This window comes from Sceloporus undulatus, chromosome 1 (genome assembly GCF_019175285.1).
Source record: "Sceloporus undulatus isolate JIND9_A2432 ecotype Alabama chromosome 1, SceUnd_v1.1, whole genome shotgun sequence".
Classification (NCBI taxonomy): domain Eukaryota; kingdom Metazoa; phylum Chordata; class Lepidosauria; order Squamata; family Phrynosomatidae; genus Sceloporus; species Sceloporus undulatus.
Window position 1 is genome coordinate 370,065,860 of NC_056522.1, and position 9,559 is coordinate 370,075,418.

Consider the following 9,559-nt stretch of genomic DNA (forward strand, 5'->3'; position numbering starts at 1 on the left):
GTGCTTAATAGATTCCGACTGAATGATAGGGACAATTAAATATAGTAAAAGAAAACAGGTGCCATAATTTTTTGGAGGTCCTGGAATGTGGAGAACAGCTATAGGCCTGTGGGTTTTTTGTGTGTGTGTGTGTTTTAAGTTTCCCTTTATTTTCTTGTTTAACAGCCAAGGCATATATTTATCAGTTCCAGAATTCTGCTTTTATCACAACAAGCTATTTTTTCAAAAAAAGTTTCTCCTGACTATAAATCAAGCATTTAATGGTGCCAGCCAAGATGCCATTTTTTTAAAGTGGCTGTTGCTTTCTTCATAATTAAATTTAGATAGTTGAAAACAGTACAGTATTGTTGTTGTTTTAAAATACAGAAAAACAAGAATTCATGGGCAATGTCCAAGAAAGAAAAGGAAAATCAACAAATAAGAAAAAGAAGGTTGGAAGAAATTCACTGGTTGAAAAACAAAGCACAATGTAAGTTTCATCATTATACTATTGCATCTCCTCCTCTTCTAGAGATCTGTAGGTATCAGCAGTCTTCATCTATTTATAATTTGTCAGATAAGGAACTGTGAGCCTATATGTGAGTGTATGTTGTGTGCCTTCAAGCCTATTCTGATTTATAGTGACCCTAAGGATCATGGGGTTTTCTTAGCAATATTAGTTCAGAGGAGGTTTGCCAGGCTGAGAGTGTGTGACTTGCCCATGGGTTTCATGACAGACCAGGAATCCAACCCTAGTCTACAGAGTCATAGTCCAACACTAAGTCTTATCTACTCAATAAGTACTGCATTTCTTCGCATGGGCTGCATGCCCTGTTGTGGATTCTCATCCACATTAAAAGCACGCTACCATAGACAGATGCAAGCTAGACAGTGAGGAAATTGAAACAGTAAAAGAGTTCCTGTACCTTGGGTCAAACACTAATCAGAATGGGGACTGCAGTCAAGAAATAAGGAAGAAACATAGTGCAACTATGAAAGAATTAGAAAAGATCCTAAAATGTAAAGATATCCAACTGAACATGAATGTTAGAATCATACAAGCCATTGTTTTCCCTATTACCATGTATGATTGAGAGAGCTGGGACAGTGAGGAATGTGGATAGGAGGAAAATCAATTCATTTGAGATGCGGTGCTGGAGAAGAGTGCTGAGGATACAATGGATAACTAAAAAGACAAACAAATCTGTCCTAGACCAGATCAAGCCTGAAATCTTCCTGGAAGCCAAGATGATTAAGTTGGAGGTTGTCATACTTTGGTCACATCATGATAAATGACGACTCACTGGAAAAGACAATAATGCTAGGAAAGGTGGGAGGATGTAGAAAAAGAGCAAGGCCACATGCTAGATAGATGGACTCTATCTATTGATATAAATTTATAGGACCTAAGCAGAGCAGTAGAAAATAGAGTCTTGGGGATGTCTCATCCAGAGGGTTGCCATGAGTTGGGATTGACTCAGGGGCAGTTAACAATGAACAACCATATTCTACAATATTTCACAGATGAAAACCAGGATAGGTGTGGTTGAGCAACATCAGTGTGTGGTCAAGCTGGCAAAAGTTATTAATGAGGAAGAATACACAAACTAGGAGAGGCTGCAACAGTTTGCCTCTGCCTGAGCCTACTGAGAAGGGCAAGTCTCTGTCTCTTCCTCACCCCTCACTGAATTAATTGAAGGTAAACTACTTTTGCACTTCAAACTCAGTTTGCAATAGTGGAAGTATGCTGAGGGCAAAGGAAAAAACTGGGAAGAGCAGAGAGGACATTTTAAAAGCAGCTAGTAAAGTGGAAAGCCAGAGGATTAATTGGGACTGCCCTGCTAAATTGGAACAGTTAAGAGTATATGTACTACACTTTTGATATACATAAAAACACTGAATTTAGTCACTAAATCCAGACATCACATGCACCCAAAGGTGGTTATCCTGGAGTCTACAATCTCTGGTTCATCTTGCTAGCAAGCCAAAAGCTGTAGTTGACCCTGGTCTTCTCTGCCCCCACGTCAGCCATCACCACTCTGGAAAGACCCATGGAAAAGAGGCCAGTTCAATGTCTCCAGCCAGCATTATATTACAGCTTGCCCTCACCTTTCTGCTGACTGGGCAATACATCCGAGAGGCATTCCAAATGCCTTTAGGCAACAGTTTCCTACAAGAATGCCCTGTGGAAATCTTGACTTTGTGTGGCTGACCACTTGTCAGCTTGCTACACTATCAATGGTGAAATGATATACAGTAGAACAAAAATTGTTGTTTCATTTCCCATATGTTCAACTATTGAACCATGGTTTAGAAGTGCATGCCAATCCCCCCCCCCACTTTGATACCATTCAGCTTCCCAAAGTCATGCAGTATACTTGACCAGTTCAGCCATTACACTGAACTATAATAAAGGTTCCTTAACTATGATCTGCCACAGTGTCAGAACTGAGCCAAAACTTTAAATATGAATTAGAATTTGTAATAAAATACAGTATCTAAGTGCAATGATATCTATATACAGCAGAACCATGCTAATACTGCATATATATTTAAGTCCACCATGAAATATAATGGTATAAATTTACTACAACCATAAAATCACATAGAATTAGAACCAGCCCAGTTCAAACCCAATTCAAAAAACCCTTTGCTTGAAAGCACTGCTGACAAATTCTTGCCAAGCTTTTTCTTGAAAACCTCCATGGAAAGTAACTTTACATTGTCCTTAGAAAACTTTGCTCCCCACGCAAGCTGATCTTGTAGGAAGTAGTAGGAAGGGATTCCTGCTACTTCACAATTTTGGACAATTTTCAGAATCTCCAGGCAGCATGCTAGAGGGGACTGTGGGTGTTGTAATCCTCAAAGTAAATTCTCTAAGCTGTGGTTTAACTCCTCTGCTTCCTATCCCATAGACAACATTTTCCCATTCTTTTTAAACGAGACACTTCAAAATATTTGAATTCTGAGTGCTCATCCCACCTCCTTTTATATAAGCAAAACATAGGTCTAAAACACACTCTGCAAATAATCCAGTTTGAGACTACTTTAACTGTCCTGGCTCAATGCTAGGAGATTCTGAGAACTGTAGTTTTGTGAGACATTTAGCTTTCTGTCAGAGAGCTCTGGTGCCACAATAAGCTACAATTCCCAGGATTCCCTAGCACTGAGCCAGGGCAGTTAAAGCAGTTCCAAACTGGACTATTTTTGCATTGTGTTTTGGACCATGCTCTTCATTCTTTCTTCTCAGACCTTTTATGCTTTTTGTAAATTTAACATGAATATATTTATAACTGGGATGCAACAAGTGGACTATCCTTAAAGTAAATGTTATTTTAGGCTTGTGGGCACAAACAGTATAGTGACCTCATCCTTATCAGGGTTAAACAGAATGTGTGAGAAAATAGACATGTGGATTGCAGGAGGGACTGGTACCGACAAGATCATGAAAAACACCTTGATGGATTAGATGCAGAGTCTGATGCTGCTGCCTCCAGGCAGTTCTCACTTAGAATATACTTTGTTCTACTCCTCCTGGCAATTGGTATTCAAGGCCACATTCCCTTTAAATCTGGATATTTATTTAATAGATATCCTGCTGTTTCAGAATTACTCAATTAATGTTGATTAGCTGATTCCATGAAATTTGCCTAAATGCACCTGGTGGTTGTCATGACTGGATGGTCATCATATCGTGGAAGTAAATTCTAGGTTACTTATGGAACAGATGAAGGGCCTCTCCTGTCCTGAATCTGTTGCTGATCAATTTCACTGGATCGTCTTGAAGTTTTAATATTGCAAGAAAAGAAAGCCTTGTCTATCCTGATGTGTAACTTGAAAATCCTCAGTACCATAACATCTCTTATCACTTTTTTCTAAACTTAAACTATGCACAGTATTCCAAATGTGGCCATCCCATAAAGGGAAATGTATATCACATGCTTCTTCAATTATAGAAATCAAGATGACATACATGGCACTCCCATGCTGTCTCCCTTTAGGTGCCAATTAGATTCAGTAAATTAACTGCATCTTGTGCCTTCAGCCCATCCCTTGGAATCTGAAATTTGCCTTATTCATCCCCACTGCAGAGCTGACATTTCATTGAGCTATCCCTCATTGACTCTGAGATCTTCTTCCAGTTTAGTCACCATCAGTTTAGACTTGCTCATCATCTATGTGTAACTAGTCTATTTAATGTCTTCCAGTAAGGAAACTAAAACTTCTTCTGTTTATAAGGCTCGCACAGACCTGACTTTTAGAAGTTACTGCATTTAAGTGGAGGTGTTCTATAGAATATACTGCACAGGGATCTCAAAAAGAACTGTTCACAAGTAAATCTCTCCTTCAGTACAGAATGATATCTTTAAATAGTATGCTCTTCAGGAAGTCTCCTATTAATCTTTGCCATGCTGGAAGTCTTTTTGACTGACCAGTATATTAAAAATAAAACAAAATGGGGGCACTCCTACCATCTGCACTAAGAAATGTGATTTAAGCAAATTAATATAGAATATTTGGGTTTGACAATTGGAAGAATAATCTACTAGTTTTTTTGAGCTGAATGTTCTGCAGATCTTTCTATTCCAATTCTGTTATCTACTTTACCTGATATACACAATTTTAACCGAAATGTAGCTCCACAGAATCGTTTTCCAGTAATTCGCGTCTCAAACACTAGAATGGTCAAATGTCCATTACTGTAATCCTTGGAATATTATTTCCACATATTTCAACAGAATACCAAAGAACATTATAAACTGGGAGCCCTCTGTTTCTGTAATTTTTAGATCCTCAAACCTAGATATTTTTAGGTATAAAACACATATAAGATAATCAAGTCACTGCATATACATTTATGTTAACTTCATTTCCTTGATCTGTGCAATCTACTTTAACTTTTTATGTGGCATCCTGAAATTTCAGCCAATTTATTATGGTTATTAATGTATACATCACAAGCACATACGTAGACTCTGAAAAAGTATTTAATTATCTTAAAAAAATTAGATTGTGCAAGAGTTTGCAGTGCTTCGCCCAGAGCAGTTTAAAAAAAAAGCTGAAGATAATTACTTTGAAAAATTAAGACATTTCCAGAGGGACAATGCTGTTAGTCTATTGCTGAGTTGTGAAACTTTGAAATCTGATAAATGAATATTATAAGCCTTTTGTGGACTAGCATTCACTGCATCATATGTACAGTAGCCTGAAGACTTTAAAAAACAAAACTATCAATTTCAGCTCTACAGTTGTCTGTAGAAAGAGGTAGGCATGCTCCTGAGCCCAGAGAGCTGCACCACCTGATTTTCAACTTCTTCAGTGGGCCACGGGTTCACCACTTAGTATAACTAAATGTGATATTATGCCCATCATGACTGCTGTTTGGAAAGCTAGGGGAAGGGCTCATCTTTCTGTTTCAAGGTGGGGCACATTTTCAAGTTTACTATTATTTTTTAGCCTCTGGAATTTCTTCCAACCCTGTGTTTGTTCAAAGACCAAACTGACGGGCCTTATTCTCTAGTAAGTGAGCTTACTGGGTAACTGCAATGCTTATCCTTTCTTAGTTCACTAACATGGATTACATCTGAGAAAGTAGACTCCAGCCTAGGAAAGCTCATGCTGCCAACTTCTTTCTTTCAGTTAGTCTCAAAGGTGCTACAAGATCTATCTACATATGCATGACAATTGTGTGCATGCGCCATCAAGTCACCGGTTGACTTACTTCAACTCCATGTGTATTCCACAAGGAATACTGTACTCTGATTTGGTTTGCCATGACCTTCCTCTATAGCACCTGGTATTCCTTGGTGGTTCCCATCTAACTACTAACCAGGCCTTCCTTTGGTTACTAGCAGAATCTGATCTGGTGCCTTCAGAATATCTAGCTTATTTCCCCTCAGGTAACATCCCTTTAACAATAGCAAAGTAAAATTCCATAATGATGATTACATAACCATGAGCAATCTTACAAAAATATTAAACAACTTACTTCACTATATACCAGTAATAAAATTATATGTAATGATGGTCCAAACCACACTGCAGAAATAATCCAGTTTAAGACTGCTTTCACTGTCCTGGCTCAGTGCTAGGAAATCCTGGGATCTGTAGTTTATTGTGGCACCAGAGCTCTCTGACAGAGAAGGCTAAATGTCTCATGTCTCTTTCCTTTATGCCTTTTGGTTAAAGAATTTAGCTTTTTCTTTTAAAAATTTAATATTGTGTTTGACATAATCCTGGATGCTGATCTTTTTTGGTTAGCAGTCTTCACATTCATTACTGTTGTCACAAGAATTCAAAAGTTTGAGCATGATAACTCTTACAGAAAGATTTTACCACAAAACAGACAGCATTCAACATAAATGTTAATTTTCAAGGAAGGAGGTTACAGAATTCACCATGGGGCATTTCTGATTATCTTCTGACATTCTGTTCTACTCATTTGTACAGCCACCAACTCTGACTTTGCATAGATCAACCAAGTACTGTATCATGACAACGCTCCAATTTCCTCAGTTACTTTTTAAGACAATTTCAGAGTCTGATCAGGGGCCAAAGACTCTTTCCAATCAGAATCTAGCAGCAGATCACACTTCGAGAATTACACATATTTGTCCAAGGCAGAAAACAACGAATGTACAGTATTTTGTAGTTGTTAACGATAGCAGTACAGACTTGCAAAAATTTGAAACACACTGGAATTTTCTGGAATTCTGACAGATCCAGGTCCTCCCTGGTGTGAATTAAACAATATTCAAAAGGATCATGTAGCACCTTTCAGACTATCTGAAAGACAGAAGTTTGTAGCATGATCTTTCATAGACTTGAACCCACTTCCTCAGATGCATTAGGTAGAGAGGAAAGACTAGAAACAGACTTATAAAGCAGTCTGTGGCGGGTTACACATCGCCAAAAAATGCGTATTCCATACGTATTAGGGTTAGGAAGGGGTGGTGCTTCCACACACCCCTAACCCTAGTACGTATGGAATACGTACAATATGGCAGTGGCCCTTCCACATGAGGGCCGCCATATTGACGTAACGGATGCTCTGCATCCGCACATGGCGCACCGGAAGCGACGCTGTGAGTGCGCCCTTTGGCACTTGTGGTGCCTCTTCCGGGGCCTGAGAAGGAGCGCGATTTCCGCGCTCCTTCTCTGCAGCGTCCGGGAGTCGCGCCGTTTAAAGGCTGCATCTCCCAGACACTGCAAGCGGCGGCGGAGCCAGACCGCCACTTTTCGGCGGTCTATAACCCGCCTGTGTGTGAGAATTCCAACTGCCACTGCCCTGGCCCCCAAGGGAGAGAGGAGGCAGGCACAGCTCCACCATGCCTAGCCCCAGAGACAGATATGGGGCCCTCTCACTATTCCAACTGCTACCACCCTGGCATTGGAGGGAGAGAAGACCCAACAGTATCTGCTGGACTTGATCTCCTTCCCCACAGCCATTCCCTTCTCCTTTTATGTCATGTCTTTTTTTAGCTTGTAAGCCTGAGGGCAGGGACCTGTCAAATTAACAATCTGTAAACCAATCTGAGAGCCTTTGTGGCAGAAGATGGGTGTGTGTGTGTAGCACCTTTGGAACTAACTAAAAGCAGCAAACAAGCTTGCTCCATGCTCAATATGATATCCCTTCAAATATTTAAACATGGCTATCATGTCACTCCCTGGCGTTCATTTCCTCAACCCTTCACAGAGAATGATGGTGGCGGTGGCAGCTCCATGGCATGGTGGCAGGCGGGTGTCCAAACATCCATTTGTAGCTGTGGCTGACCCAAGTTCTGGGAGGGGGAATAGGCCAGATGCTCAGGCAGGGTATCATGGGGGTTCCCATAATATCTTGCCCGTACGTTCAGCACCACCGTGTTAGGAATGTTTCATATAAATGTTCAGATACAAGTCCCAATGTGACAAATTGGAAGAAAGGTGCTGCCGTTCGACAGTGGAAACACACTCCTTCCTCGGAGTGTAGTGGAGTCTCCTTCCTTGGAGGTCTTCAAGCAGAGGCTGGTGGCCATCTGTCAGGGATGCTTTGATTGGGATTTCCTTTCTGGCGAGAAGGGGTGGGACTGGGTGGGCCTTGCGGTCTCTTCCAACTCTGGATTCTAGGGGCATTTAGAATATTCAGCCAGAGAAATCTTAAGCCTCATTGAACTACAAACCCCAAAATAAACAAGACAGGCAAGCATTTAAAGAGACCTAGCTCCATTTTAAGAGTGCAAAGCATAAATCTATAGAAGGAAGCGGTCTGTAGAAAGATCTTGTGTTACCTTTGGACTAACTGAGAAAAAGAGTTGGCAGCATGAGCATTTGTAGACCTCAGTCTCTACTTCCTCAGACACATTAAGGAGAGTGGGTGTAGGTGTCAGACCCATGTGCTTGGCTGTGTCATGATGATACAATGGCATCCTGATACAGCGATTATACCATGTGGTAACTTGATGAATATTGGGGGATGGTATGGAGAATATTGAAGAGGTATTGTATATTAATCAAGTGGATGCTGTGGGCTGGGAACAAAGGAGGGACAAATGGGCACAGAGGGAAGGTTTTACTTTTTGACAAGATTTGGTTTTGAAAAGGGGAGGGGTACTTCCTTTCCTTCTTAAGGGCACTGATGATAAACAGAGGAGGGGAAAAGGGGACAGTAAGGTTGCTTTGATCGGGACCAAAGGTTGAGCCCCAACAGCTAGAATGGGGGGCTGGAAAGTTTGATATAGTGATAGAGGAAAGAGACCCTCCGTTTTGGCAAAGACACTATTGGCTCTAATAAGGAAAATAAACCGTCTTTTGTTTCTAAAACACAATCAAGTGTTTTCATGTCCATTAGAAAAGTGGAGTTCGCTGGTTCCTGACGTAGGAAAGCTCACGTGCCAATTTCTTATTTCAGAGTCCTCCAAGCGCTACAAGCAAGATCTTCTCACATACTGATTCTACAGATTAACATGGGATATAGATTTGAAAGAATGAAAATTGGTAGCTCGAGCTTGTCCTTGACTTGAGCCTGCTTACTCAGAAGCATACAAGACACAATCAGTTGTTTTCGTTACGTATTCAGGATCGGTTAGTAGGTTTATAGCGGCCTTTGCGACTAACTGGGAAACAACATTTCTAGCCTCAGCCTCTCAGATGCATTTTGTAAAGTGATAGGGGCAGACCTATACAGCCGTCGTGAGAATAAGGAAGGTCCATAGGAATGCAAAAATTTCGGGGTGGGAGATGACATTGACAAGTGACAAGTTCCGCTTGGGTGGGGGGGAGCAATGCAGAGTGTTGCTAAAAAAGGTTAGTAGATAAACCATATCAATGAGTATTGGGTATTGTAATGTTAATGTGGGAGCAAAAAAAAAAAAAAAAACACATGTGATGGACCATGAGGCTGCAGGTGGGAGTTTAGTTGATGTCCTAATGTGTATTAGTGTTTCCCAGGAACCCCATAGTGTCTGTTCAACCACTGGCTGGACATCGTCTCATAGTGGCGTCTTGGCCAGTTTTCATCTCATCTTCTTTGGGCTTTTTTAACACTGAACTTGTACATCAAAACCACTCACAGTTTTGGAATTGTTAAACTATGTAAAAC

At 40.6% G+C, this 9,559-nt stretch overlaps 1 protein-coding gene across 1 annotated transcript in view; it reads left to right on the top strand.

Moving 5' to 3' along the window:
• The first annotated feature begins 450 nt into the window (after positions 1 to 450).
• PPP2R5E (protein phosphatase 2 regulatory subunit B'epsilon) overlaps positions 451 to 9,559 on the top strand; it is a 135,970-nt gene continuing 126,861 nt past the window's right edge. The window contains exon 1 of the mRNA XM_042446775.1: positions 451 to 469. The gene's annotated coding sequence lies outside the window, so the exon portion shown is untranslated. The remainder of the gene's footprint in view (positions 470 to 9,559) is intronic.